The sequence below is a fragment of the Taudactylus pleione genome, unplaced genomic scaffold (genome assembly GCF_031769625.1).
Source record: "Taudactylus pleione unplaced genomic scaffold, aTauple2 ptg000687l, whole genome shotgun sequence".
Taxonomy (NCBI): domain Eukaryota; kingdom Metazoa; phylum Chordata; class Amphibia; order Anura; family Myobatrachidae; genus Taudactylus; species Taudactylus pleione.
Window position 1 is genome coordinate 2,661,182 of NW_028285089.1, and position 24,622 is coordinate 2,685,803.

Consider the following 24,622-nt stretch of genomic DNA (forward strand, 5'->3'; position numbering starts at 1 on the left):
CAGCAATCATCTTTGGGACAAACAATTATAATTGTTGAAAACTACAAATAAAAATCATTGTATAGAGTTGCACATTTAAATTGTACGAACAAAATGTAAAGCAAGCTGACCTGTATTTTTCTCCCTTTTGACCACTCCCTGATGCTCTTCTTTTGGGCCTTGTTGTTACACATTGTCCATCTTCTTTCGAAGACCACATCTCTATTGTTCTGGAACAAACATGTCACACCACTATACACACTTTTATAATGAGAAGCTGGTAAAGGTAGCACAAAAAGGGGGTACATATTACATTTGTTGTTATGACAAAATTTACTCAGCTTCCTTTTCTCTTTGTGCTTCAAGCCTGACCACCACTTCTGGATCTGCTCCTTTTTTTCCCAGAATATTTCTTCAAGATATTGATCATGTTGCATAATTCTTTATTTGCTGTAATAGTTTTTTTTATTGTAAAGACATTTTCTCACAATCATTATTGTTCTGGTCAAGTATCCAGACCTTCACTTCCAATTCTCCATCAGTCATGGGTGTTGCTTTTTCACTTACCATCCCCCTTCTAATTTTTCCTGCCTGTTTTACTGTCTGCTGTCTCCTCCTCCATCAGACATCATGTCACCACTGCATTACGGCACAAACACTGCCCTATATGTTTATTGGCTGGCTGATGTTAACAAGGAAGCATGCCATTGAGTTGGTCCAGCGCAAACTAGCCTGCGTGCATTCATTTGTGATTATTAGTCGTCGCCTACAAAGAACGCTTGAATGTTCATCACCGAGAATATTATGCTAGTTGTGATAAGTGGATATATAATAAGTAAACATACATGCACCCATCATCCATAACATTAAAACCACTGACAGGTGGGGGGTGTGGCCACGGGGAGCATGTAAGAGCACACATCTTGGTGCACTCTCCGGTCCCATCTATCCGGATTGAACATCCTGTCGGCTCCCCCGGGATTCCTTCTCGATACCTGGCTGGCTGAAGGTATAGTGGCTGTGGAGAGTAGCCTGTTTGCGGTTGCGGGGGCTGTTTTATCCGGCAATCGGAGTCCGAGTGCGGAGGGGCCTGGTCACGTGTCCCGCCGGCACCATCTTCCCCACGAGTGCAGTGTCCCGGCAGCTGCCTGTGTCTTCTCGGAGGCGCTTCATATCGGAGGCTGCCGGCGGAGCAGCACTATATTCAGAGGTATCCCTGCAGTGGCTGCTAGTGTGTGTGGCTCCCCCTTGTTCTTCACAGTGGGTTTGGTGCTTTTTACCTAGAGTAGTGCTGTTCACACCCTCACAGTATTATAAAGGCGGAAATAGCCTACGCTTCATCATATCCCCTGTCAACTGCTGCTATCAATATATCTTTCGTCTGTGTCATATACTTAAAAGGAGTGGCCGGCTATATATTCTCCTATACATAACTATTTTCTGCATTATACAGTAATATACGTCCAGACCCTCTCCTGTGAATATACTCTCATGATGGGGAGGAATTCTGCGGCTGCGGCGAAGTTGGAGAAATTCTCCAGGGTACCCCCTGCTCAGTCCACTTCTACTGCACGGGGTGATAACGCCCCACCTAAATCCCCAGCAGCGTCGACGGCCTCGGCTGAGCCATCAGACGCTGCGCTGCAATGCGTTTTCGAGGCAGTGACAGCTTGTGAGACTAGGCTGTCAGAAAAAATTGGAAAAGTGCAGTCAGATCTCTCAATTATACACCATGACCTGCAATGCGTGCGTGAGAGAGTTGGCGAGGTGGAAACTCGCACTTCTACCCTGGAAGATAAAATAACACCTTTAAGTGTCCGAGTTAATTCTATGGACTCACAGCTTCTTTCTATACAGAGTAAAATGTCTGACATGGAGGGACGCCTAAGGCTAAATAACATCCATTTTGTGGGGTTACCAGAGAAGGAGCAGGGTCCCAACCCGGAAAAAGTCCTGGAAAAATGGATGTCTGACACGTTTGGTTCTGCTTCTAATCATATTTCACAGTTGAGAGAGCTCACAGGGTACCTTTTAGACCCATGCCGCCTGTGGTGCTACCGCGTACTCTAATTGCAAAGTTCCTGCACTATTGTGACCGTGTCTCAGTGTTCTCGTTTTTTGCTATGGAAATACAAAAGGACAGGGCCCAATTTCTCCCAATTAAAAGATGTCTACGTGACCTCAATATTTCATACGCCATGATATACCCATCTAAACTCTGTGTAGTGGCAGATGGTGAAACCAAATTCTTCATTACACCGAGGGAGGCGGCGCTGTGGCTGGACCGCTGCAGACCCACCAGGGAACCGTTGGCTAATGACTGATTTCATGATAGCTTGTGTTACATTAGTCCCTTGTCATTACACGGCCAATGTCTATTCTATCTATGATATAGTATACACGGTTCGTGGTTCAATGCTCTGTTTTATATGTATAGACGTAATATGTATATAGATAGGGCCTACTGTTGTTGGCACCATATATTTACGGTCATATTTCCACCATCCGGTATTTTACAATGTCCGGGTAACATAATTATTCTGACCATTTATGTGCTCGGATTTACATTCTCTTAGTGGTGGAGTAATCTATGTTACTCAGCTAGATAGGTATCGAATAATTTTATACTGCAATTTTCAAAGATGTGTGTTTTTCCCCGGGGGACGACTCCATGCACAGAGGCCTCCATGTGCTTTGTTCTATTGCCATTATATATTTTGCTTTTTGTTTATTACATTTTGTTAATATTAAGGTGATATATTTTAATTGTATTGCCTAGATTAGTTTAATTGTGTGGGGTAGAGCGTTCAGGTACAAGGTATGCCTAAGTTGGGTCTGGTGTACAGGGTGGGGGGTGTTTTAGGGGTTAGGCCCATATTAGTTGGTATGGGAGATTCTACTATGTTTCTGTGTGTAATGGTTTCCTTCTGCTATGTGTGGTACCATATAAATTTTCTCCGTATGCCGCCAAGACTGTTTGAATATTTTAAAGCGCACGACACATGACGGAATCGCAAAAGGTTAATATTCTCACTTGGAATGTGAGGGGTTTAAATGACAAAGTCAAGAGATCAATGGTGTTTCGACAGGTGAAACAGTATGCTTCAGATATAATTTTTTGTTGGAAACTCACAAGGTTGGGGGGAAATTGTTGTCTTTAAAAAAAACGTGGATAGGCTGGACATATCATTCTACACACACTTCTGCATCCAGGGGCGTGTCCATATTAGTGCGCAAAACTGTCCAGTTTTCAATGGAACAGGTGCAATGTGATGCCTGGGGTATATACGTGTTCCTAACATGCTAAATTAACTCTATCTTTATTATTGTTGGCGATATACATTCCTCCACCGTACTCGCATGAGGTTCTTAAAAAGGTGGCTGAATTTATGGCCATATTCCCAGACACACCTGCTCTGTGCCTGGGGGATTTTAATAATATACTAGACCCATTGTTAGATAGGCATAGCATGTCTGCTCCAGATATATGGGGGAGGGGAGCCGGGTTTTCAAGTATGGTTCGGGGAATGGACTTGGTAGATGCCTGGAGGATGAGATATCCTAATGTGAAACAGTACTCGTGCTTCTCTTATACACATTCATCGTTCTCCAGGATAGATATGGCATTAGTTACAACAGGTTTACTGCCAAGGGTTCATAAGATTGTATATGAAACTAGGGGTATATCTGATCATTCCCCATTGACAGTCAGTTTGGATATGGAGGATCTACAGGGTCAACAATTCTGGAAATTTAACCAGTTCTGGTTGTCACGCATGGGCACTGGAGTAGAGTTGGACGCCGCTTGGAAATAATTTTTTGTATTAAATAGTGGCACTGTATCCGTTGCTGTTTTGTGGGATACATTTAAGTCATTTTTAAGTTCTTTAATTCAGAGAGTTGCTAATTTAAAGTCTTTTTTTACAAAAAAACAGAATTGGATCTGGAAGCTTCCTGCAAATCGTTAGAATTAGCCTATACATCTGATGAATCAGAGACAAATAAAAGAGCATGGTGTGTTGCCCAAAAATTCTGGAAGGATTGCTTAATGGACAAGGCCCAATATAAGTTTCTATTTAATTTGCATGTACATTATGCAACAGGAGATAGACCTGGTTCTTATTTGGCTAACCTGGCTCGAATAGAACAGAAGTCATCTAATGCTGTGGTTGAGCTAGTTGGTTCAGATACCGTTACATATGTGCGCACCCCAGAAATAGCGGAGGAGTTTGTAAGGTATTATCAACAATTATACAAATCTAGGTTAGTGTATACTCAACAAGAAGTGCGTGAATTCTTGTCTGCTATTCCATTGCCGACACTCTCCCCTGAGGCGAGGGATTTTTTAGACTCTCCCTTGATGCTAGAGGAAATTGAGGTGGCATTAAACTTGTTTCCCAATGGTAAAGCCCCAGGTTTAGATGGGATCCCCCTCGAGTTATACAAAAAACATAATAAAATACTTGTACCCCAATTATTCGAGATCTTTAATCAAATGTATATAAATAATACATTACCTAAATCAATGTCTGAGGCATTAATAATTGTCTTACCTAAACCAGACAAAGATCTTACCATACCCGATTCATATAGACCTATATCACTCCTTCCAACAGATGTAAAAATCCTAGCAAAAGTATTGGCCTCCAGGATTAGTCAAGTCATAAGTCAATTGATTCATCCTGATCAGACAGGCTTTATGCCTGGTATGTCTACGGCAGTCAATCTACGCCGTTTATTCACACATTTACAAATAAAGCGGGCAGATGCACAAACCTCTGTTATTGTCTAATTGGATGTCGCCAAGGCGTTCGATTCGGTCGAGTGGTTGTTTCTTTGGGAAACTATGAAACGCTTTGGTATTGGCCCGGGTTATATTAAGTGGGTAAAACTTTTATATATGGATCCTGTAGCGAGAGTGTCGGTAAACTGTTTCGTTTCTACGGCATTTTCACTTTATAGGGGAACAAGACAGATTTTCCCTCTGTCACCCATTTTATTTGCTATGGCTATTGAGCCTTTGGCTTGTATGATTAGAGGTCATTCAAACATTTACGGGTTTCAGCTAAGTCCTAGGGTAGATAAAATTGCACTATACGCGGACGACATACTACTCTTTATCTCGCGTTATGAGATCTCTATGCCCAAGGTCCTTGAAATTATTGATTTATTTGGGAAATACACAGGATTACTAATTAACTGGGACAAATCCTGTATCCTTCCTTTCAGGGGAACCTGCCCCAAAGACCCTATCATAGATCTTCTCCTGAAGTGGGTGGACTCTTTTAAATACTTGGGAATTTGGATTTCTAATATACCGCAAAAGTATTTATCATTGAACGTGCAACCGCAGATTGAATACCTCTAGTCCCGTGTCCCGATATGGGGTAAATTGCCATTAACTTTAACGGGCAGAGCATATTTAGTCAAAATGGTCCTCCAACCTAAAATCCTATACATTTTGAATCATTCTCCAGTATATATTCCTCAGAAATTTTTCAAACAGATTGATGGTCTATTGTCCTCACTACTCTGGGTCAATAAGAGAGTTAGGATAAAATTAGACACTCTGACCAGACCTCATGATTGTGGTGGTCTGGCGTTACCAGACCACCACAATCACCAATGATAAAACTACTGAATCCCTACCTGCCCTTGTATTGGCTCAGTCCAAAACAGGATTAATGCCATTACGTCTAGTATTGAGTGATAATTTACATATAGTTAATGTCCCTTTAATTAGGCAGGCCATCACTATTTGGAGACTTGTTTCGCGTATAGTGCAAGCAGAAGGCATAGATCCAGATACTTCGCTGGCTCATGCCAAAAGCCTCAAGGAACTCTATGCCATCCAGGTCAGAGAAGCTTGGGGTCAGTGGAAAGTAATGTCTCTGGGACAGATATTTCAGGAGGGTGTCTTAAAGTCCTTTCATCAATTTCAGCTAGAGTTTGGTGTCCCTAACCAGTTTTTCTTTCGTTATCTACAGCTCAGGTATGCTATTAATGCCCAATTCTCTGAGGTTCCTCTGTCTGTACAGGAATCTCCTATTGAAACTCTATTACAGTCTGCCAGTGCTAGTCGCTTGATATCTGTGATTTATAACAACTTACTGAACAAGCATCATAAGTCTGACTTGGTATCCATAAAACAACAATGGGAAAATGACATTGGGGTATTGTCGAGGATGATTGGAGTGTAGCCCTTGCCAGTCCTCGCCTTGTCACTATGTCTGTAAGGTATCAGCAAATACAATATTTTAGATTACATAGGGTATATATGCACCCATCCGGTTATTGAGAATAGGGGGTAGAACGGACTGTCCCAAATGCAACTCCTCAGATGGTAATTTCTGGCATTTGTTATGGTTATGTCCTATAGTGATTCATTTTGGCAGAGCGTGATCAGGGTTATTGTCTCTACAGGTGTGCCTCAGGATATTCTTACCCCTGCGGCATGTGTTCTGACTGTAATAGATGCAGACATTATTGACAAGCCTGTTGTGCGCTACACTATTAACCTTTGCACGCTTGCTAAAGTAGGTATAGCAAGAGATTGGATGGCATCTTCTGGGCCAAACCTTGATACCTGGATATCTCTGGTCGGAGCTGTTGCCGCACATGAAAAATATGTCTATACCGCTAGGGATATAATACTGAAATACTATAGAGTATGGGATAGATGGTTGGATTCTCCATATAATGAGTCGGGGGTGGTAACTCCTTGCCCGTATATTGGATAGTTCCAAATTATAAAAATAGTTGTACACTAATTTAATTGTAGTGCTGTATGTGTTGTCATTACTATGTGTATTTGTGACAGTAAAATTTATTTCCTAAAAGTTCCATATGCGGTGGAGATGAGATGCACAGTGATATTTGTATAGACAGAAGAGAAACCACACATGTATTTAATTGCAATTTCTTTGTTTGCATTGTTGTTTTAGTGTTTAATAGTAATATTGTAATGTTTACAATTGCTCTATTGTTGTAACTTTTTATGTACCAAAATTAAAATACAATAAAAATTTATTGGATTTAAAAAAAAAACCAACCCACTGACAGGTGAAGTGAATAAAACTGATTATATCATTAAAATGGCACCTGTAAAGGGGTGAGATATATTAGGCAGCAAGTGAACAGTCACTTCTTGAAGTTGATGTGTTGAAGGCAGGAAAAAATGGGCAAGCGTAAGGATTTAGGCAACTTTGGCAAGGGCCAAATTGTGATGGCTACATGACTGGTTCAGAGTATCTCCAAGTTGAAAGGTCTTGTGGGGGTGTTCCCGGTATGCAGTGGTTAGTACCTACCAAAAGTGTTCCAAGGAAGAACCACCAGTGAACCGGCAACAGGGTCATGGACACCCAAACTCATTGATGCGCATGGAGAGCGAAGGCTATCCTGTCTGATGCGATTCCACCTACCTATACATTGTTGCAGACCTAGTACACCCGTTCATGACGGGATTGGTATGAAAGCCCGCGGACGTCATTCCGGCTGTAATACCGACGCCGGAGCTTGACAGGGCTGGATCCCGACACGTTAAGTATCTCATCTATCCCTAACCTCCTCCCCCCCAACCCTCCTTTAGGGGTGCCTAACCCTAACCTCCCCCCAGGGGTGCCTAAATGTAACCCCCCTCCCCGCACCCTAACCCCCCCTTTTCCTAGCCTAACCCTCCGGGGGGGTGCCTAACACTAAGCCCCTAAGGGGGCAGGGGGGTTCCACCCTTAAACACCTCAGTACAATACTTTTTGTTGTGACTTTGGATTGTATATTCATTTTGTTATTATTTATTTTATATTCCTTTTTATTAAAAGTTTTGTAATAAAGGGGGCGTGGTCTCACAGGATATGTTGGACCCATGAGCCACACACCCCATTTTCTTCACACTGGGAGGCAGTGATGTACAGTGAGGTCAATGCCTGGGGAGGCACTCATGGAGATGTGTCTGAGTGCTGGGAGCCTGTCTCACCCCCCTACTCACTGTAACTCTTCCCTCACTACACTAAACTTCAGTGTACATTGATTCTCCTACCTGCATCACTGTGTCTTCTCTTGCTGCTGAGCGCCGATCTCTAAACACTGCAGTGTACTACCTGGTCACATGACACATCCAAAGGTATCCATCAGTGCTCAAGGCATGCCCCCACCATAGTCAGAGGCATGCCTCTATTAGCTCTCTTTCTGTGCAGCTTACTGCCTGTAGTGTAGCCCCGCCCCTAGCTCTGCAAGCAGTGTCTGACTATACAGAAGCGAGGCTGACTCATTGCTGCTTCATCTCTCGTCTCCCTGCAGTCCCAGGAAGCACCACAAACCTGGTGAGTGTTAACTATAAAAATGGTTACAATAAACAAAGAAGATGTTTGTAAGTTATAAATATCTTCTTTGTATTATTCTAATCATTTTTATATCAAATCTCAGGAGTATGACAAGGGAGGCTCTGTCTCCCTTGCCTACCCTGAGTGCACATCCTTGGCTGGGGGTACATCAATAAACGAGGCCACTGCAAGTTTTACCTGCAGCCTTGACAACTTGCTGCAGCGGTATTCTAAGCTCTATATAGCTCCCATCCACAGCTGTCTTATTGCTCCCTAACTCTATATCACACTGACACCCACACAGTCCTCACTGCCCCTCTCCCAGCTAATTTATTGCGCTCCACAGCACACTGAGCCCCTCATAGCACACACAGTGACCCTATCACTACCTATCTTACAGTACTCACTGACCCCCTGCTCCCCTCCCAGCACTGACACCCCCCACAGCTCACACACTGACCCTACTCACAGAACCACATATTCCCCCTTCACTGCCCACCTCAAAACACATATTGCCCCCTTCACTGCCCTCACAGCACATACTTCCCCCCTCACAGCACCACATACTCCACAGGATCACCCACTCCCTGCTGCTAGCTTCTCTTCTTTCAGGACTGCAAGAAGTAGTGTTATAAAAAACTACTTTGTTAATATTTATAGATATAAAATTAAGGCCCCCATTTATCAATGTAAGATTAGCGCTGTTTGTCAAGCATCGCACTCGCCATCTTTTTTTCCCAAATGTCCCCAAAATTGTTGATTTAACAAAAAACATTATTACATAAATAATTGCTGCAGTAACTTTAATCCGTATAATTTTATTAACAAATCTGCATATTTGTTTAAAACAATATACTGAGACAGGTTTAAAAAAGTAATATATACATAATTTGATAATAAGAAAAAATCGACTATAGCGGGAACATTTGTGGAAAAAATATTAGTCAGTTAAGTGATAAAAATCTTCAGTACTTGTCTTATGCTCACTATTAGCCTTCTATATGGTCCTGCTATCGTAGTTGTCACTTTTTTGGGGTCCAGAATGGTTTCCCCACTTTTCTATGCACTTTTCTCAGGTCACATTATGTGGAAAAGTCACGCACCCTCACCTCAACTACTGCAAACTGGCATTTCTAATTGTAGCTCACATTTCTCAGGTGTGCGCATTTGTGCGATGTATGCAACTGTGAAGGAATAAACTTGCTTTTGCAAACTTACACCTAATTGAACCGAGCCCAATATCCCCCTTTGCTGAACATACTACTCCCTTCACTGCCCACTTCACAGCACACCTCCCCTCCAGCAAACGTACCTGCTTGCCATGCCTTGGGTCTTGTTTACTAGTCGGCGACAGCGTCCTCCTGGTGGCTGTTCCAATTAATGGCGGCCAGCTCCTTTCCAGTGGCGTGCAAACTGCGAGAGAAGCACAGGGAGGCAGAGGGGCCTGCTGGGACGGAACTACTTATTACACCCCTAGCCACCCTATTTGGATCTGCCAATGGCCGTGTGTATGGAGATACTATATCGGCGAAACGATTTGGAATAGAAAGGATCGTTTTTAAATGAACAATGTAGGTGGGTACACACACAACGATGTTAGTAACCAACGATTTTAGTGAATGATTTTCGTTCAGATTTTCCCTTGAAAAAGTGAACGAAAATCGTTTACTAAAAATCGTTGGTTACTAAAATAATGAACGATTTTCAAAAACGATGAACATTTTTTTAATCATGCATACAGTGAATAGAAATCGTTCATCCTGCACAACATGAATGATTTTTTTGAACGAAAATCGTTTGTTGGACAGTCAGAATGGACGATGAACTACAACCGTGAACGCGCATGAACGATTATCGTTCAGCTTAAAAAGATGAACGATTTTACAAACGATTTAACGATAACGACGTCGTTATAGTTAAATCGTTCAAAAAATCGTTGTGTGTACGCACCTTCATTGGATAGTGAGAATGCCCTATATCGCCCGTTTTCCGTGGTCGGTTAGAATTGGTGTAGCAGTCATTGGGCAAAATCTTATATACTCAGTTTTGCAGCAGGAAAAATGTTTTGCAAAATTTAGCATTTTCTTCAAACCCATAAGACTTGGACAAAAACATAAGACACCAGGATATGGTAACTAAGGTGATGGGTCCTTATCTGGAAGCCAAAATACATTGTGACTATCAGAAGCAAATCGTGGAGAGAAACAGGGCCTGGTGCTGTCTGCATAATAATGATGCTAATAGGAAAAATATAATAAATCATTTCATTAGTAAGAAGTGTGCATTGGTTACGGTGATATACTGTCTCTGGAACGGGAGGAGAATCTCTGCAGCAGGCAATGACAGCTGCTACTACTAGCAATGAGACACTGTGCAGCAGCGGGAGGAGGCTGTGCCGGAGCCGGGATGGGAAGAGGAAGCGACGCGCTCCGTGATGTAACGCGTCTTCCATTGGGATCCCGGCCGCCGCTGTCTCTCTCCCACCACTGTCACTACAGTCAGTTAATAACGTGCTGCCCTGTGTGACTCACCCCCGGAAGCCGCTCATTGGCCGCAGCGGGCAGAGGGGCTAGGGCGCCCCGCCCCCGCTCCTGTCCCCGCCCCCCAGACGGTGTTTGGAACAGTGAGCCGCCTCCTGCGCCCGGCTTAGGAGGAGGTAAGTTGGAGGAGGTTACTGCGCTCAGGCTGTGACCCTGTCCCGGCGAGGAGAGTGAGTGAAGGAGGTTGGGTAATGCTCCGGCCATGTGTTGCGCTGCGTACTGACAGCCTACGCTCTGTAGCTAGGCACGGAGGGGCGCACGGTGCCTGTGGCGGGCGTGCGGGGGAGTCGGGCGTCCTGTGCATATTGGGCAGGTGCCGGTGCAGCCCGGGTGACCTCCCTCCGCGGCGCGTGTCCTTCCTGTGCGCCCACGTGTATGCGGTGCCCGGGGGAGGCAGAGCGTGGCTGCCGGGTGCTGTGATTTCCCGGGTGTGGGCTCCCACACGTGCTTGTTGTGTATCTGTCACTAGTACACCCGACGGGTGAGGCTGCCCTGTCAGGCTGCAGCTCCCCGGCGCTGGGCGGCCTGGTGGTGGCTATAAATAGAAGTTGCTATCATTCTAGGAATGCATTTATATATAGCGCAGCGTAGCCCTACGGGTGTATCTGGGGGAACCAGGGATGGCCCGTACATGGACTAAGTGAGTGAGGCCTTGGGGTGACCTCAGTCACATGGCGGATGAGGGTGGCATCACTAGTGACATGTCAGTGTGCGCTCCCTGTGACCTGAGCAGTTGTACGGGACGTGGGAGAGAGCACCGGTGCCCAGTAGGCAGCCTGGCAGTGCCAGCTCTGTATGCTCACCCTCTGCCTGGCAGTTGCTAGTCCTGTGCCCGGCAGTGAGTGAGCATGGCCTAGTGGTGGCAGCCAGCGCAGCAGAAGTAGTATTGTTGCTGTGTGACCCCGGTGTAATGAGACCATGTCTGTACCATGTGTGATCTGAGGTGCTCTCACCAAGGTCACCCAAACCCGCACCAGTTTACAGTTTCAAAGGTCATCGCACCCTTCCTTATGTGTACAGGTAGCCTGCTCTGTGTAGCTTTTATGGTGGTGGCTGCTCATAGTTTGTTTATGGCAGCCCCGAGGATGTACTTTTGTGGCATTTGGTAAAAGTGAATGAAGTGTGTGCGGGATGGTTCCCCTTCCTGTCTCTAATCACAGCACTTACCACCAGTTGTCACTATTTAGCACTTTACAGCGTGTTTTCTGTTTTGATACTCATGAGTAACTTCTGCACTTTATTTCCCTCTATGGAAAGTGTGTAGTGCTTCAGTTTTATGTATGTTTACTGAATGGTCATACTATTCAGCACATTTATGCAGCTGCCAAACTGCTTCACTGTTTGCCAAAATATACTTGTGCAATTGTTTATAAAGGAGGTACCACCTACTAAGAAACAGTTATCTTAAACTCTACAGTTTTGTATTTGTTAGTAACTTGGATGTTACACCTTTAATTTAAAATATAATGGCCTCATACCTTTGTTTAGCTTTCAACCTGTCACCTGCTGTCGGGTGTGAGTAAAAGCCGTAAAGTATATTGAAAATGCTGGAAAACCATATTAAATGTATTTAAAAAAAATTAAATAAAAAATAACCGAAACCATATTAAATGTACTAGAAAAGCCAGATAACTATATTAAATGTATTGGAAAATCTGGAAATGATAGTAAATGCATTGAGAGAGCCCAAAACCATATTGGTTTCTGACTTTTTCAATATATTTACTATGGTTTCCAGTTATTTGAATGCATTTTCTACAGTTACCAGCTTTTTTAATACATTTAATGATCCCTGGCTTTCTCAAAACACTTTACATGGTTTCTGGCTTTTTCAATGCATTTACTATGACTTCTGGCTTTTACCCAAGATCTTTCCCTGCTGTATCTGTTTAAAGAATTCTATTTTATTGACTTTGCATAATATTAAAACCACTATCATTGTATAAAATTGCATATATTTGCAGTTTACAAAGACTACTCCATATCTTGCTATGTCACACTTTTCATTGGTTACAGCCCAAACTGCTTAATTTGACCTATTTATAGCAGGGATGGGGAACCTTTTTTCTGCCGAGGGCCATTTTGATATATATAACATTTTTCGTGGGCCTGGTACAGGGGCAGGGCCACAATTGCCTGTGATTACTGTAAGGGCAGCATCATAAGGACGCTTTTGGCGACACTGCTGCGTAGATTTTGTCTGCAGGGTGCTATTCTAGGCACCCTGCTAGCCGAAACAAGCTAGGAGGGCCAGACCAAATTATTCCGGGGCTTTATACGCCCCCCGGGCCTGGGGTTCCCAGTCTCTGATTTATAGGCTTGCAGGAAAATGATTGCAGCCTTAATCCTGCTGATCCCGCATGTAACCAACATTTTCCAAGTTTTAGTTGTTATATCTCTACTGTGACATCACGTCTAATTTGTTGAACTGCTTTATGCATCTTTTTTTTTTTTTTTTTTTTTTTTTACCATTTCTAATGCATATCGAGATGTTGTATGTTGATACAGTTGTCATTTTCAGCTGTTGCAAGGCATCCCTAAGGCTTTTTATTTTAGGTGGGGGTTGTATGTTGCTGCTCAGAACAGTCTACACACCAGGCTTCTAAGCGTAGTGACAATTTGGGTGTTGGCAACATATAGTCAGTTAACTTGATTTAGCTTTGGCTTGCCTACTTTGGTGCTTTGTGGGGGAAAAAAATACCATAGACTGAAGTAATTGAAGTGATAATGGAAATGCAAAACAATCTAGTCATATGTATTGGATTATTGTTTTACTATTGTTTCTGCCTCTACTAAATAAGCTTACAGCATGTATGGTGTAATGATTAACATTACTGCCTCTCAGCACTGACTCCCACCACTGCCCTGTGTGGAGTTTGTATATTCTCCCCGTCCCTGCGTGGGTTTCATCTGGGTACTCTGGTTTCCTCCCATATGCCAGAAATATACTGATAGGTTATTGTTTGTTGGGAGCCAATTAACCTTAGTGTGTGTACATGATAGGGAACATACTGTAAGCTACACTGGGACAGGAACTGATGTGAATGGTTAAATATTCCTTGTAAAGTGCTTCGGAATATGTGTGCGCTATAAAAACTGGCAATAAATAAATTTTTGATTTTGAAGTGTATTTTCATATTGTATGCTGATGTAATTTGAATTCATCATTTTTTTTTCTAGCCCAGTTGTTGATTTGTGTGGAAAGTGCTATGTTCTTTTACAAGGTTAGTAGGTTTGTTTGCTATGGCAGCTGGCACAAGCTTGCATTGTTTGCAGAAGCCTACCAGTGCTAATGTTCTTATCACATGAGTGAAACCTTTGGTGCACATTTAAGTCGAGCTGCTATTCAGCTTCAGTATAGGAAGCATGAATTATGGAGTGGCATGGGAGATCAAATACTGGATTGAAGACAAACACAAGTTAAGAATCACCTGGTAGTTAATATGACGATAGAATCTATAATTGTGGTAATGGATTGCTTACGGCTCTTAAGTATTTTTAGTCCGCCACAGCCACCACCTTTTAAAAAAGGTCATAAGAACCTGGCACTTTTTAAATGTTTATTAGAGTTGCTTCAGTATCTTCAGAATTTTGCTGGTTTAAGAGTAATTGATTAAAGCTGGATATGCACCTATACAATCATACTGCTGATCACACGATATCAGCTGATCAGCCCAATAATTGTATAGATGTGTATGCAGGACTGCTAGCCGGTAAATGGCTTAAAACGCTCCTGCAAACAGTCGGATAGGGAGGTTGCATCTTATGAGCAGTGTAATATTTAAGATGCTAGACTTCCCGATCCATTGAGAAACTAACACACCGAGCTAGAAATGGCTCAGTGTGTAAGGGGGTCACACTGGTCGGATAAACACTCTGGTCAACGGAATGTTTATCTGCTCTGTTGAGCGGCATTGTGTATCCAGTTTTAGTCGCTAACACTTCAGATATACCTAAATCAAGGTAAACCCATCTTTCTACTTCAGGGTCCATAGGGGTCCACAGGGTGACCTTGGGGTATAGCTGGATCCTCTGGCACCACGGAGTTAAAGCTTTTAGCTGCTCCCAAGATGCACTTGGGTCCATCCTCCTCTATACCCCGCCCCCGAACCACAGGCACCTCAGTTTATGCTGGTGCCCGTCCAGAGTCGGGTCACCCTGCGGGTGGGGGGGGGGATCTGCAGGAGCAGCCCCCTTTTTTTTTTTTTTTTTTAACTTAGTTAAATTTAGTTTTTTTTTCTCCAGAGCGGCAGCGATGGGCTGTCTGTACAGACGCCCATGGTGCCGCTCCTTCTCCCTGCTGGCGCAGCGACGCCAGTACTGAACTGGGGATCGCGGCGGGGGAAGCCAGAGTCTGTACTAGCCGGACTCTGGTTTCCCCCGGGACTGCTGCCGGAGATGCCGGGGAGATCAAGGTAAGCCGCGCACCGCTGATTAGCGGCGGTGCGCGGGTTCCTTTTAAACGCAGTCCCATGCCCCCGGTCTAGGGGAAAGACTGGGGGCGCTAGCGGTGGCAGCGGGCTCCCCCTCCATTGGAGGCAAACCCCGCCAGACCACTAGACCAACAGGGTGAATAACACGGCAAGCGGGATGCCGGCAACCCGGGGGTTAATATGCTAGCCAGGGGAGGAAGCCTTCCCTGTCTAGCGGCTCCTCCCCTCAGCTCGCCTTTCAGCTAGTAGTCTGGCGTCGCTGAGCTGCAGATACTCGGCCACTCCTCCTCTGAGGTCTCCAGCAGCCATTTTCTCCAGTGGCAGCGCAGATACTCTCAGGGAGCACCCGGACCGGACCCCTGTGTACCTCTCCCCTGCAAAAGGACAGTGTACACAGCACTATAGCCCTCCCAGACACTGAATCTGGGCAGGTTGATTGTAGTGGAAAGGTGCAGTGAGTATTACTTCTGCATGGTATGTGACTTTTGCTAGTGCTGCCTGTCTGTGCTAATTTCTACTTACTGTCAGCCTATACCTATCCCTTTCCTTATCCTACACACCCTACAGGTGTGCGGGGGAAGGGTGTTTCTACTGACCTCACTTATATAGATCACGTGTTTGTGAGGTCAGTCACATACAGTTGTGTGCTACACAGGGCTATGTTGTGGGCTGTTGTCCAGCACACTGGTGAGTGTGCACATTTTCTTCCTATGTCATAACTGTGTAATTATATAGTCTGTCATGTCTGAGGAGGAGATTGAGCACTCCGTGGCTCCGGTATTGTTCTCCTGCAGGCGCTGTTCTGCAGGAATGGATAGGGAGGATTTGTCACAGGACGGCCTGTGCGGACGGTGCCAGGCGATCCCTGGTACGTCTAAACCTCCTATGTCGCTGGAGCCACCATGGGCGATGTTTTCCCAGGTGCTGGTGTCCATCGCGGACCGTCTGTCGGTCCCGACTGCCCTCCCTACTAGGGCGTTGCCCCAGCCTACCATCCCCCATTCCCCAGGTGTCCCACAATTATTGCAGACTCCCCTGGGGTCTCAGCCTGTTGGTCCCTATGCAGGGTTGCCAATGTATATACAGTCCACCCCTGTGGCGCAGCAGGCTGTGGGGCCGTTTCAGGCTCCTGTGGCAGCTCCTCCACCCTGGGTGGATGCGCTTTCCCACACTGTCCAAGATTTGGCGGCAGCATCTTCGGCTTTTCAGTCGATGTTGCGCAGTGACGTGCCCTCCAGGGCGTCTAAACGCACAGTTATGGCGCAGGCTGCGCATTTTTTGGACTCTGAGGGGTCCTCGGATGATGGTGAGGTGCAGGATGACTCAGCCTCAGATGCCTCAGTCCAGGAGGTAGACACTAAGTCTTCCATCGATGTGCGGGCTCTGGTTAGGGCGGTGCGGGCCATTCTTCTGAATGAGGATGAGGCACCCGCTCCCAAGTCGAGGTATTCTAGTTTTAAAAAAGCTAAGGTTACTTCTGCAGCGTTCCTCTTGTCTGATCAGTTGACGGATCACATGGCCATGGCCTGGCAGACGCCCAGTAAGCGATTCCTGCCACAGAAGCGGTTGGCGTCCAATTATCCGTTTCCGGAGGCGCATTGTAAGAAATGAGAAACTCCGCCTGCGGTTGATTCCCATGTAACGCGCCTCATCAGGAGTGCTACTTTGCCATTGCCGTCTATATCCTCGCTGAAGGATCCTACGGACAGGAAGGTGGAGACTTGTCTAAAGTCTATTTATTCTCTCTCAGGGGCTGTAGCCCGGCCGTCCATGGCCATCTCCTGGGTGGCCAAGGCCATTGAGGGTTGGGCCAACGCCTTGGAGGATACGTTTACGGATGAAGCTCCGGATGTCCAGAGGGCGGCTTTAGGACAGAAGAGAGATGCCGCTTCCTACATTGGAGAATCATCTTTGGATGCCAGCTTGCTGACCTCTAGGGTTTCGGTGGCAGCAGTGTCTGCTCGCAGATCATTGTGGTTGAGGTCTTGGAGAGCAGACGCTGATTCAAAGAAAGGCTTGAGGCCTTACCTTTTAATGGAGAGTTACTATTTGCTCCGGACCTGGACAAAATAGTAGATACCCTGGCAAAATCCAAGTCAGCCTTCCTCCCTTCAGCTACGACACCTGCTATGGTCCGGAGCTCGGCCTTTCGCTCTTTTCGGGTTCAGGGCAAGGCAAAGGGTCAGTCCTTCCCGAGGCAGTCTGCAACCAAGACCGCCTCAAAGCCAAAGAAGCAAGCCTGGAGTGCTAGGCGCCCTTCTTCCAAGCAAGAAGATAAGCCTTCTGCATGATGGGACGGGCCTCCCTCTAGGGGACCCCAGAGTGGGAGACCGACTTCTTCAATTCGCCCAGTGCTGGCACAATACCACCACGGATGCCTGGGTGCGAGAAGTGGTCTCCCAGGGGTACGCCCTGTCTTTTCGGCACAGGCCGTCTCGCCTGTTTTTTTGCATGAGTCCTTCTCAGGAAAAAAACAAGGCCTTGCAGTTCCAGGAAGCCATAGAGGCCTTGCTGACGGCGGGGGTCATTATACCCGTACCACAATCTCAACGTGAGATGGGGTATTACTCTATGCTGTTTCTGGTGCAGAAACCCAATGGCTCTCATCGCCCCATCCTCAGTTTGAAGTCCCTGAACAGGTTTCTCTGGGTTCCCAAATTCAGAATGGAAACTTTGCGTTCCATCATTCTGGCGATGGAACCGGGGGATTATATGGTCTCCCTGGATATCCAGGACGCCTACCTCCATGTGCCTATAGCAACATCGCACCAACTGTTTCTGCGGTTTGCTATTCTCCACAACCACTACCAATTCAGGGCTCTACCCTTTGGCCTCTCCACGGCACCAAGGGTATTTACTAAGGTGATGGCGGTCATGGCGGCTCACCTTCGGAGCCAGGGGATACGGTTGCTACCGTATCTAGACAACCTCCTTTTGCTGGCAAGCTCCCCGGAGGTACTGATCCAGCATCTCCATCTGACGGTCGCTTGTCTACAGGCGCACGGGTGGTTGATCAACTGGAAGAAGTCCTCCCTCATCCCACCACAGCGGATGGTTCATTTGGGGGCCCTGCTGGACTCTCGTCAGCAACAGATTTTTCTGACTCCAGAGAAGGTCTCCTCCTTACAGCTGCGGATTCACAGTTGTCTGAGCAGGGGCAGAGTGTCGGTGCACTCAGCGATGAGAGTTTTGGGGTCCATGGTGTCGGCATTCGACATGGTGGAGTTTGCCCAGTTCCATTCCAGGCCCCTGCAGAGGCTGATTCTTTCGGAATGGAACGGATTGCCACACAGGATCCGCTCTCAGATGCTGGTGGTGTCCTCGGAGGTGCGTCTGTCCCTGGCCTGGTGGCTACAGACGGCTCATCTCCTCGAGGGGCGCCCCTTTTGGATCCCGGAATGGGTTCTGCTCACGACAGATGCCAGTCTCCGGGGTTGGGGGGCGGTGACAGGCTCCTTGTCACTTCAGGGTCGTTGGTCGGCGGAGGAAGTGATTCTTCCCATCAACATCCTGGAACTGCGGGAAGTGTACAGAGCCCTGCAGTCGTCCGGCACCTCTCTTCACGGAAGGGCCGTTCAGGTGCAGCCAGACAACGCCACCACGGTGGCGTACATCAATCACCAGGGAGGGACTCGCAGTCGAGCTGTGATGTCGGAGGTGTCCCGCGTCCTGGCTTGGGCAGAGCGCTATCTTCCAGCTCTCTCAGCAGTCTTCATCCGGGAGTCCTCAATTGGGAGGCAGACTTCCTCAGCTGTTACGACGTGCATCCCGGGGAATGGTCGCTTCATCCAGAGGTATTCCAACTACTCGTGGACAAGTGGGGGCTGCCAGAGCTGGACCTGATGGCGTCCCGTCACAATCATAAGCTGCCCGTGTACGGGTCAAGGACAAGGGACGCAGGCGCAAGTCTGATAGACGCGCTGTCGGTGAAATGGCTGTTTCACCTGGCTTACTTGTTCCCTCCAATATCTCTGCTGCCTCGGGTCCTGCGCAAGTTCAAGCAGGACGGAGGCACACTGATCCTGGTGGCCCAGAAGGCTGTGGTATTCCGATCTGCGGAGCCTGTCCATCGACGCTCCGTACCTCCTACCTCAACGGCGGGACCTGTTGTCTCAGGGGCCCTGTCTTCACCCGGATCTGGGTCGACTATCTTTGACGTCGTGGCTCTTGAGACAGCCGTCCTGAGGTCTCGGTGCTTTTCTAGCTCCGTTATTACCACCATGCTGAGGGCGCGCAAGCCTGCTTCCGCGAGGATCTACCACAGAGTGTGGCACACTTACTTTCAGTGGTGCGAGGCCAGAAGATATGATCCCCAGGTGTTCCGGGTTTCGCGTATTCTGGCTTTCCTTCAGTCGGGTTTGGATTTAGGATTACGTCTTTCCTCACTGAAGGTGCACGTGTCTGCTCTGTCGGTGTGGTTCCAGCGCAGGATTGCTGCTATGCCGGACGTACACACCTTTTTCCAGGGTGTTTTAAGAATCCAGCCTCCCTTTGTTCCACCTGTGGCCCCGTGGGATTTGGCGGTGGTCAACCTTAATTCTCCACATCCAGGTATGCGGTTTCTGCCAACTCCCAGATTTCTGACATCTAAAACAAAATAAATCAATTTAGTCATCAATTTCCCTAATTTTGGAAATTAATCGAGGGTCAATGCAGATTATATTTTTGTAGAATTCTCTCAGGACACATAAATTCAGTCTCAGACCTTCTGTTGTCGTTATTGGGCCTGTATTCAATTCCCAGGGATGAGCAGTTGAGTTGCACTCCCTGTGAATTGGGGTAAAGAAGCGTCGCTGATTTTCATGTAGACCTCTCCATTGTTGGTGGTTGTGAGCTGCTTGTGACACTCTACACTTTTGCTAGAACTTCCCCTTATCCATATTTCTCTGGCATAAACGCTGGAGAAATGGGCGATAACTGCTTGATAATTAGAACCCTAAGACTGCAAAGTAAAGTCCCCTGTATATTAAATTCCAAGATATTAGAGCATATTCCTCTTGATTCTTCTAAAATGGCCATTCTGTATATTCTTGTGCCAAGTGGTGATATCTCTTAAAACATGGAAAACCTTTTCCTGTTTTTGGTTTGAAATATTTGCCTGTACTAACGCTAAATCCTGTTATCCCAGTTATGGTTCAGACTAAAATGTTTAGGTTTTTCTCATTCTTTAATTCTGAAGTAAATACCAGTAAATTAAATATTCAGATGTGTAATTCAGGTATATGGAAGTCAAGACCAATACAAGATAAAAACGTGGCAATTTGATGTAATGACAATATAGAACCAAAATTACATTTGACGATGTAATTTCCCAATAAACTACAAATTGTCTAAACTTGGCGTGAACTTGGAGGCCATGCTACAGGAATGTAAAGAGTGAGATTTTAGATTATTAGCCATATTCAATTTGAGGCAAAATGTCGGAATTGCCGATAATTTATTGCCGATGACGTCATTTTCGCCTATTTCAATTATCCCCGTATTCAATTACATTGACTTTTCGCTGGTGCGAAAAGTCAATCTTAAAAAAAAAAGGGGATCATTTTTTGCAAGCTAAAAAAAAAAAAAAAAGTGCAGAATTGGGGTTTAAGGGTGCAGGCTTAAAAAAAAAAATAGCCTGCACCCCTGCGAATGTCCCTTAAAAACGATCTGTGTGGAAAAAAGTAAAAATAAATATTGGGACACCCCAAAAAAAATGTTAAATTGTGAGGTGAAAAAAAACCTGAAAATGCGCTTTGTAAAATAGGTAAATTTAATTCAGAGGGGGTCGGAAGTATGCGGCAGGTGTTTTCTTCAGTGTGGGTGATAGAGGCAGGTGCATTTTTGCAGAATTTGAAAAAATAATTTTAGGGACTTAAAAATATGCTTGCGCGAATTTTCATGTACCCCAAATTTGATAGGAATTGTTTTTTTTCCTCAAAAAAAATCTAAATGCTCTTCTGCATCACCTTCTTCAAAGTGACATTTATGCACCTGCAGCGGCTATTTAAACACACAGCTTTCTTCTGTAGGCAATAACGGGGGTACCCATAGTGATCCCCCAAGTCTGGGCATCTTTATAGGGGTCCTACAATTATTTTCCGAAAATTCCCATATTTTTTCGCCGATTCAAGTTTCGCCTGATCCAGATTTAGCCTACTTGAAAATTGAATACGGGGAATAGCGGTCACGCGTGCGATACTTTTCCGCCTGGAAAGCAGACGAAGGAGGCGAAAAGTCTGGACTTTTCGCTTCAAATTGAAAATACTGACCCATGCTGTAACCCACCTCATGTCTAGTGAATATGTATATAAGGATTGTTTGTCACTACTGATCCAACATAAACCAGACTAGATGAGAGATATTCATCACCTATGACCAAAGCTTTTACACACAAAACAAAACAAAAAAATCTAAATTTTGGTTGAGATTGGAGTTGTCCATTCCTTTTATGCAACATAGGTAATAAAATATATATATATGTTCATCTTCAATAAACACCTTGTTGAAGGTTTCACAAATAGTTTTCCCAATTGTTCCTGAGAATTCTCTGCGGCTCCCCATTGTTCCGTAGTTAGGGATTATCTAGACATTCTTGTGCCTCTGACATACATTTCTCTTATGAGGGGAATTCAATTGTTTTTGGATGCCCGACAGGCGATATTCAATTTTTGCATTTTGCAGATGGATGCCAGTTCCGTAGACACCCACTACTTCTGTATGCACCCTCCTGAGGTCGCCAGCAGAAATCTGCCCAAAATCGTGCTTTTGGGCGCCCAAACTCTGTGCGCCTAGTAGTTTGCACGGGTTCAGCCGCTTTATGCAGTTAATCCCGGTGCACGATAAGTAATAGGGCCTATGGCACTGCTGCCAATCAGCAATATCGTCCATGGAGTAAAGTACCTCCTCCTTTGTTACTCTGTTAGATCTTTATTTAAATTGGTAACAAGATATGGGTTTCATTTTCAAAATGAGGCTGATGCAGTTGGGAGCAAAGCAAAAAAAGAGCAACTTTGCTCTTTGAAAACCATGTTGCAATTCAAGTGGTGCAAATGCATTTATTTCCATGCAGGGCACACACTTTTTTGGATGTATCTCACAATACTAAACTGTTCTAATTTGTACACCACGAGTAAAAGTTGAGTTAGGACACAATTCCCAAGCATAAATCTGTCCACATACTTTAATCCCCCTCTTCTGTAGTTTAAAATTGTATATTTGCCTTGCTCCCAGTTCTGCATAAGCCCCTTTGAGAGGAATTCAATTAGCTGCAGGACTTAACCCGGGAGCTTAAAGCCTGCGTTATGTGCCCAGAGCTATTCAATTATATCCCACAGTAAGCCCTGCAGTTAACGTGCTCTAATGCATAGATTCCTGGTTGAGTGTCCAGAGCTATGCAATTACTGCGCCTAGTAAGCCCAAATGATGCACTTAACGTGGATTTATGTTCTCAGCCTCTTGAGATGCAAAGATGCAAACTAAACTTTGTTTTAAGTGCACCCATGGGGCTTAGCACAGACAATAATTGAATACCTCCGGCTCATAACCCGGGAAATAAAGGCCCCCCCCCCCCCCCCCCACCCCCCTGTAAGTCCTGCGGCTAATTGAGTTTCCCCCTTTGGGGGGGTTATTCAATACAACAGGAGTTGAATAGTGCCGGGAGGGAGCTCCCAGAGCTATTCAATTCACTACTTCATTACTCCTACGGAGAGCAGTTAAGTCGGAGAATGATGGTTCTCGCGGCTTAACATGGCTGTTTAGTCGCGCGAGCCGGCACTCCCCAACTAAAGTGCCGGCCGCGAGATCAGCCTCATGGCGGGCACTTTAGTCTGATTTCTCCTCGAACCTTCTGGAGGGTGTAAGAAGAAATCTTTAGTCGGACTAAACGGCTCCCCTCCCGGTGCTATTCAATTCACGCTGAATTGAATCGCCCCCTTGTGTCTTCATTGCATGTTTAAACTCCCTGCCTATAAATGAAGTTTATTGGAGAGCTTTGTGAAGATTGGCACACGTTTTGCACCATTGCATCACTCCAGTATGTGTCTCTGGGGATCAAAGGTTGGGTCAGGCTGCTCTGCTGATTGGCAGGCCATACTGTATATAAATTGTCACATCTTCCTCTCTGTGTAGTGGTATTTTTGAGGTTGGATTTTGATATTGGTAGTCCTCTTAAAAACTAAGCTAAAACTTGTTCACATATTGAGCTCAATGGGCGGAATTCAATTGATTCCAGCCCCTATCGCGCCCGACGGAGCTATTCAATTCTTGCTCCTGTCGGGCGCGATCAGCTGGCAGCGCTACATTTCAGCTCGCAGCCCCTGGGGGATGAGAGCTGAAATGTGCGAAAAGTGACATGTTTGGGCGCCCAAACATCACTTTTCGCGATCGCGCCCAGCACTTTGGTTGGGTTTAGCTGCTTTATGCGATCAGCACGAAAATCTAGAACAATTTTGTAGCGGCCCGCGATCTCCTGTCACTTTAGATGGGAGATGTGGGCCACGAAAACAATTGAATTCCGCCCAATGGCTGTGTAGTGTGATTTGGCAGTTTAAGCTGCAAGCATAGAATGACAGTAAAGCCGATAGTCCTCTCGCCCTCGGCAGCACAACAATATTGTCTATCACTTTAGACGGGAGCTGCATCTAAAGTGAGGGCATTAGATGACTCAGGGGTTTTTTTTGCATATCAACTTGTTCACCAAAGTGTGAGGCAGGTTTTTATATTTATAAAGGACTATGCTGTTTTGAGATATATATATATATATATATATATATATATATATATATATATATATATATATATATATTTATTATACATTTTTTTTTTTTTTTTTGTATTGCAATTGGGTCTGGTGCTTGATGGGATTAAGTTGTTGATCCGGTACTATAGGCTCAAGTGTTTGTTAGATCTTGGTATATAGGTGTTGTAGTATGTCTGCTGTGCTGATTTTTAAACTTTACTACTGAAGGTGGAGCACAAACGGGAATGTTAGGTAAATATGCATAGTATGACATGAAAAATATATAATTCACACTTGATAAATATTTCCAATTTATAGTGGAATGATTCCAGGATGCGGATGGTTTTTTTCATTGTTTTTAGGATTGGATTTGGCCACAAGTGTATATACAGATTTATAATGTCCTTGTGACTTTTAGGAGGTTAAGAAGTAATTTATCTTGTCATGGTACTAATGTATCTACACTGCTGTTGGTGTCCTCTCTTGCTTGCTCCAGAGCACATGATACTGGAGCTGCTAGTAAAACCCTACAAGGGTATGTGTATCAAGAGTGTTTACTGTAGTATTCAGCCTGACATCCACTACTTGCAGAGCAGGAGGAACAATCTCTGCTGTCTGAAGAAATGCAGAAGC

At 45.2% G+C, this 24,622-nt stretch overlaps 1 protein-coding gene across 2 annotated transcripts in view; it reads left to right on the forward strand.

The window, feature by feature from the left end:
- The first annotated feature begins 10,822 nt into the window (after nucleotides 1-10,822).
- The window catches only part of AKAP1 (A-kinase anchoring protein 1), a 58,077-nt gene continuing 44,277 nt past the window's right edge, over nucleotides 10,823-24,622 (forward strand). Inside the window, exon 1 of one of the 2 annotated variants that reach the window (XM_088456114.1) lies at nucleotides 10,823-10,953. The gene's annotated coding sequence lies outside the window, so the exon portion shown is untranslated. Of the gene's footprint in view, nucleotides 11,008-24,622 lie in introns of both variants that reach the window. The other variant, XM_088456115.1, reaches the window with a different exon arrangement.